Genomic DNA, 7441 nt, shown 5'->3' with positions numbered 1-7441 from the left:
CCAAGTTCAAAGAGCTGTCAAAGGACACCAGAAACAAAATTGTAGACCTGCACCAGGCTGGGAAGACTGAATCTGCAATAGGTAAGCAGCTTGGTTTGAAGAAATCAACTGTGGGAGCAATTATTAGGAAATGGAAGACATACAAGACCACTGATAATCTCCCTCGATCTGGGGCTCCACGCAAGATCTCACCCCGTGGGGTCAAAATGATCACAAGAACAGTGACAAAAATCCCAGAACCACACGGGGGGACCTAGTGAATGACCTGCAGAGAGCTGGGACCAAAGTAACAAAGCCTACCATCAGTAACACACTACGCCGCCAGGGACTCAAATCCTGCAGTGGGAGACGTGTCCCCCTGCTTAAGCCAGTACATGTCCAGGCCCGTCTGAAGTTTGCTAGAGTGGATTTGGATGATCCAGAAGAGGATTGGGAGAATGTCATATGGTCAGATGAAACCAAAATATAAATTTTTGGTAAAAACTCAACTTGTCGTGTTTGGAGGACAAAGAATGCTGAGTTGCATCCAAAGAACATCATAACTACTGTGAAGCATGGGGGTGGAAACATCATGCTTTGGGGCTGTTTTTCTGCAAAGGGACCAGGACGACTGATCCGTGTAAAGGAAAGAATGAATGGGGCCATGTATCGTGAGATTTTGAGTGAAAACCTCCTTCCATCAGCAAGGGCATTGAAGATGAAACGTGGCTGGGTCTTTCAGCCTGACAATGATCCCAAACACACCGCCCGGGCAACGAAGGAGTGGCTTCGTAAGAAGCATTTCAAGGTCCTGGAGTGGCCTAGCCAGTCTCCAGATCTCAACCCCATATAAAATCTTTGGAGGGAGTTGAAAGTCCGTGTTGCCCAGCGACAGCCCCAAAACATCACTGCTCTAGAGGAGATCTGCATGGAGGAATGGGCCAAAATACCAGCAACAGTGTGTGAAAACCTTGTGAAGACTTACAGAAAACATTTGACCTGTGTCATTGCCAACAAAGGGTATATAACAAAGTATTGAGAAACTTTTGTTATTGACCAAATACTTATTTTCCACCATAATTTGCAAATAAATTCATAAAAAATCCTACAATGTGATTTTCTGGAATTTTTTTCTCATTTTGTCTGTCATAGTTGACGTGTACCTATGATGAAAATTACAGGCCTCTCTCATCTTTTTAAGTGGGAGAACTTGCACAATTGGTGGCTGACTAAATACTTTTTTTCCCCACTGTACATTTCTTTCAATTGACTGATTTCCTTATATGAACTGTAACTCAGTAAAATCTTTCCAATTGTTGCATGTTGCAGTTATATTTTTGTTCTGTATATCCAGAGCCTAACACAAAGTATTCAGACCCCTTGACTTTATCCACAATTTGTTACATTACAACCTTATTCTAAAATTGATTAAATTGTTTTTTCCCCCCTCATCAATCTACACAATGACAAAGCAAAAACAGGTTTTTAGAAATGTTTACTAATTTAAAATAAAACTGAAATATCACATTTACATAACTTTTCAGACCCTTTACTCAGTACTTTGTTGAAGCACCTATGGCAGCGACTACAGCTTTGAGTCTTCTTGGGTATGATGCTACAAGCTTGGCACACCTGTATTTGGGGAGTTTCTCCCATTCTTCTCTGCAGATCCTCTCAAGCTCAGTCAGGTTGGATGGGGAGTGTTGCTGCACAACTATTTTCTGGTCTCTCCAGACATGTTCGTTCGGGTTCAAGTCCGGGCTCTGGCTGGGCCACTCAAGGACATTCAGAGACTTGTCCCGAAGCCACTTCTGCGTTGTCTTGGCTGTGTGCTTAGGGTCGTTGTCCTGTTGGTAGGTGAACTTTCGCCCCAGTCTGAGGTCCTGTGCGCTCTGGAGCAGGTGCTGAAAAACATCCCCACAGCATGATGCTGCCACCACCATGGTTCACCGTAGGGATGGTGCCAGATTTCCTCCAGATGTGACGCATGGCATTCAGGCCAAAGAGTTACATCTTGGTTTCATCAGACCAGAGAATCTTGTTTCTCATGGTCTGAGAGTCTTTAGGTGCCTTTTGACAAACTGTCATGTGCCTTTTACTGAGGAGAGGCTTCCGTCTGGCCACTCTACCATAAAGGCCTGATTGGTGGAGTGCTGCAGAGATGGTTGTCCTTCTGGAAGGTTCTCCCATCTCCAGAGAGGAACTTTAGAGCTCTGTCAGAGTGACCATCGGGTTCTTGGTCACCTCTCTGACCAAGGCCCTTCTCCCCCGATTGCTCAGTTTGGCCGGGCGGCCAGCTCTAGGAAGAGTCTTGGTGGTTCCAAACTTCTTCCATTTAAGAATGATGGAGGCCACTGTGTTCTTGGGGACCTTCAATGCTGCAGTAATTTTTTTGTAACCTTTCCTAGATCTTTGCCTCAACACAATCCTGTCTCTGAGCTCTACGGACAGTTCCTTCGACTTCATAGCTTGGTTTTTGCTGCGACATGCACTGTCAACTGTGGGACCTTATATAGACAGGTGTGAGCCTTTCCAAATCATGTCCAATCAATTGAATTTACTACAGGACTCCAATCAACTTGTAGAAACATCTCAAGGATGATCAATGTAAACAGGATGCACCTGAGCTTTCTGTTTTTCATTTTTAATAAATGTGCAAACATTTCCAAAAACCTGTTTTCGCTTTGTCATTATGGGGTATTGTGTGTAGATTGATGAGGATTTTTATTTTTAAATCCATTTTAGAATAAGACTGTAATGTAACAACATTTGGAAAAAGTCAAGGGATTTGAATACTTTCTGAAGGCACTGAATGCATTTATACAATTTATGGTTTAAGGTTTTTAAGTCATAAACATTTGGAACTATTGACATTTCAAAATATTGTCCAATGCACATTGTGTAATTTACTGATGGTCCCTAACTAGCCCCATAGGGATATCGAATGTCAAACCAAATTGACCATGGGCATTAGGATAGGTTCGTGTGCAGCTGCGCTCCGAATTAATGACTACTTGGGTGCTGCCAGCTGTGGGCATGTGGACAGGATTGAAATACACCCAACCCAAGGAAAACTCTTACGGTACCCTTCATTCTGTGACATACCCTTTTCTCCTAATTATATCGCAAATCTCTGTTTTGGACGAGCCTGACATAATGACCAAAATATTCCCATTCACACTTTGTAGTAAATCTTGACACTAGAATACATGTTTCTGACTCATATTGATGCAACATAGGCTGATTCAAAAGGAGAAGTTGCTTTTAAACGTTTTGTTTCATGAAATAAAGTTTATTACTTCAAATGGAGAAGACTTTGTTAATAACATGTATTAAATCATATGAAATAATATCATTCAAATAAGTTGACTCATCCTCTTAAAGTATACCTGGATGCACATTATCAAGGTAAGGGTTAGGTTTAAAATCAAATTTTAAGAAGAGAAATTGTATAAAGAGGTTGGGTTTATGACTTTGTGGCTGTGGTAGCTATTGACGACCAGGTGGGGGAGAGCAACTACAGCGCTGCACAATTTGCGGCCATTTCGCAGACGCAGGTGCAGCATAATTTTTTGGAACAGCTGGGTCACTTTTTCCGTGTTCACATGCTACTTGGAACTAGGAAACTCTGATATTTTCATCTTGCTAACTGGTTGTAAATTCAATTCAATCCAATCCAATTTTATTTGTCACATGCTTTGTAAACAACAGGTGTAGACTAACAGTGAAATGCTTACTTAAGGGCCCTTCCCAACAATGCAGAGAAAGAAAATAGATACATTTTTGAAAAGTAATAACACGGAATAAAAAAAGTTACAATAAATACACAATGATTAGCGAAAACCTGCCTATATATACGGGCTACCAGTACTGAGTCGATGTGCAGGGGTGCAAGGTAATTGAGATAGATATGTACATATAACTAGGAATAAAGTAACTAGTCAACAGGACAGATAATAAACAGCAATAGCTGCAAAAAGGGTCAAAGAAGTAGTTTAATAGTTAACCAAATACAGTAGCTACCCGGACTAACTATTTAGCAGTCTCATTGCTTGGGGGTAGTAGCTGTTCAGGGTCCTGTTGGTTCCAGACTTGTACTGATACCGCTTGCCGTGCGGTAGCAGAGAGAACAGTCTATGACTTGGGTGGCTGGAGTCTTTGACCATTTTAACGGCCTTCCTCAGACTACTGGTATAGAGGTCCTGGATGGCCGGGAGCTCGGCCCCAGTGATGTACTGGGCCGTATGCACTACCGTCTGTAGCGCCTTGCGGACGGATGCGAAACCAAGCGGTGATGCAGCCAATCAAGATGGTCTCAATGGTGCAGCTGTAGAACTTTGAGGATCTGAGGGCCCATGCCAAACCTTTTCAGCCTCCTGAGGGGGAAGAGGCATTGTCGTGCCCTCTTCACGACTGCGTTGGTGTGTGTGGACCAGGATAGATCCTTAGTGATGTGGACACCAAGGTACTTGAAGCTCTCGACCCGCTCCACTACAGCCCCGTCAATATGAATGGGGGAATGCTCAGCCCTCTGTTTCCTGTAGTCCACGATCAGCTCTTTCATCTTGCTGACGTTCAGGGAGAAGTTGTTGACCTCCTCCCTATAGGCTGACTCATCGTCGCCGGTGATGAGGCATACCACCGTCATGTCATCAACAAACTTGATGATGGTGTTGGAGTCGTGCGCGGCCACGCAGTCGTGGGTGAACAGGGAGTACAGGAGGGGACTAAGCACGCACCCCTGAGGGACCCCGTGTTGAGGGTCAGCGTGGCGGATGTGTTGTTGCCTACCCTCACCCCCTGAGGGGTGACCCGTCATGAAGTCCAGGATCCAGTTGCAGAGGGAGGTGTTCAGTCCCAAGCTCCTTAGCTTAGTGATGAGCTTTGAGGGCACTATGGTGTTGAATGCTGAGCTGTAGTCAATGAACAGCATTTTCACATAGGTGTTCCTCTTGTCCAAGTGGGAGAGGGCAATGTGGAGTGCAATAGATATTGCGTCATCTGTGGATCTGTTTGGGAGGTATGCGAATTGGAGTAGGTCCAGGGTGTCTGGCATGATGGTGTTGATGTGAGCCATGACCAGCCTTTCAAAGCATTTCAAGGCTACATACAATATGTGAGTGCTACGGGTCGGTAGTCATTTAGGCAGGTTATCTTAGAGTCCTTGGGCACGGGGACTATGGTGGTCTGCTTGAAACATGTTGGTATTACAGACTCAGTCAGGGACATGTTGAAAATGTCAGTGAAGACACTTGCCAGTTGGTCAGCACATGCTCGGAGTACACGTCCTGGTAATCCGTCTGGCCCTGCGGCCTTGTGAATGTTGACCTGCTTAAAAGTCTTACTCACATCGGCTACGGAGAGCGTGATCACATAGTCATCTGGAACAGCTGGTGCTCTCATGCATGCTTCAGTGTTGCTTGCCTCGAGCGAGCATAGAAGTGGTTTAGCTCGTCTGGTAGGCTTGTGTCACTGGGCAGCTCGCCGCTGTGCTTCCCTTTGTAGTCTGTAATAGTTTTCAAGCCCTGCCACATGCGACGAGCGTCAGAGCCAGTGTAGTACGATTCAATCTTTGCCCTGTATTGACTCTTTGCCTGTTTGATGGTTCGTCGGAGGGCATAGCGGGATTTCTTATAAGCGTCCGGGTTAGAGTCCCGTTCCTTGAAAGCGGCAGCTCTACCCTTTAGCTCAGTGCGGATGTTTCCTGTAATCCATGGCTTCTGGTTGGGGTATGTACAGTGAGGGAAAAAAGTATTTGATCCCCTGCTGATTTTGTACGTTTGCCCACTGACAAAGACATGATCAGTCTATAATTTTAATGGTAGGTTTATTTGAACATTGAGAGACAGAATAACAACAAAATAATCCAGAAAAACGCATGTCAAAAATGTTATAAATTGATTTGCATTTTAATGAGGGAAATAACTATTTGACCCCCTCTCAATCAGAAAGATTTCTGGCTCCCAGGTGTTTTTTATACAGCTAACGAGCTGAGATTAGGAGCACACTCTTAAAGGGAGTGCTCCTAATCTCAGTTTGTTACCTGTATAAAAGACACCTGTCCACAGAAGCAATCAATCAATCAGATTCCAAACTCTCCACCATGGCCAAGACCAAAGAGCTCTCCAAGGATGTCAGGGACAAGATTGTAGACCTACACAAGGCTGGAATGGGCTACAAGACCATCGCCAAGCAGCTTGGTGAGAAGGTGACAACAGTTGGTACGATTATTCGCAAATGGAAGAAACACAAAATCACTGTCAATCTCCCTCGGCCTGGGGCTCCATGCAAGATCTCAACTCATGGAGTTGCAATGATCATGAGAACGGTGAGGAATCAGCCCAGAACTACACGGGAGGATCTTATCAATGATCTCAAGGCAGCTGGGACCATAGTCACCAAGAAAACAATTGGTAACACACTACGCCGTGAAGGACTGAAATCCTGCAGCGCCCGCAAGGTCCCCCTGCTCAAGAAAGCACATATACAGGGCCATCTGAAGTTTGCCAATGAACATCTGAATGATTCAGAGGAGAACTGGGTAAAAGTGTTGTCAGATGAGACCAAATCGAGCTCTTTGGCATCAACGCAACTCGCCGTGTTTGGAGGAGGAGGAATGCTGCCTATGACCCCAAGAACACCATCCCCACCGTCAAACATGGAGGTGGAAACATTATGCTTTGGGGGTGTTTTTCTGCTAAGGGGACAGGACAACTTCACCGCATCAAAGGGACGATGGACGGGGACATGTACCGTCAAATATTGGGTGAGAACCTCCTTCCCTCAGCCAGGGCATTGAAAATGGGTCGTGGATGGGTATTCCAGCATGACAATGACCCAAAACACATGGCCAAGGCAACAAAGGAGTGGCTCAAGAAGAAGCACATTAAGGTCCTGGAGTGGCCTAGCCAGTCTCCAGACCTTAATCCCATAGAAAATCTGTGGAGGGAGCTGAAGGTTTGATTTGCCAAACGTCAGCCTCGAAACCTTAATGACTTGGAGAAGATCTGCAAAGAGGAGTGGAACAAAATCCCTCCTGAGATGTGTACAAACCTGGTGGCCAACTACAAGAAACGTTTGACCTCTGTGATTGCCAACAAGGGTTTTGCCACCAAGTACTAAGTCATGTTTTGCAGAGGGGTCAAATACTTATTTCCCTCATTAAAATGCAAATCATTTTATAACATTTCTGACATGCGTTTTTCTGGATTTTTTTGTTGTTATTCTGTCTCTCACTGTTCAAATAACCTACCATTAAAATTATAGACTGATCATTTCTTTGTCAGTGGGCAAACGTACAAAATCAGCAGGGGATCAAATACTTTTTTCTCTCACGGTCACTGTGGGGACGACATCATCGATGCACTTATTGATGAAGCCAGTGACTGATGTGGTGTACTCCTCAATGCTGTCTGAAGAATCCCGGAACATGTTCCAGTCTGTGCTAGCAAAACAGTCCTGT

This window comes from Coregonus lavaretus, assembly GCF_964263955.1.
Source record: "Coregonus lavaretus genome assembly, chromosome: 4".
NCBI classification, from domain to species: Eukaryota; Metazoa; Chordata; class Actinopteri; order Salmoniformes; family Salmonidae; genus Coregonus; species Coregonus lavaretus.
This window is presented reverse-complemented; position numbering follows the sequence as displayed.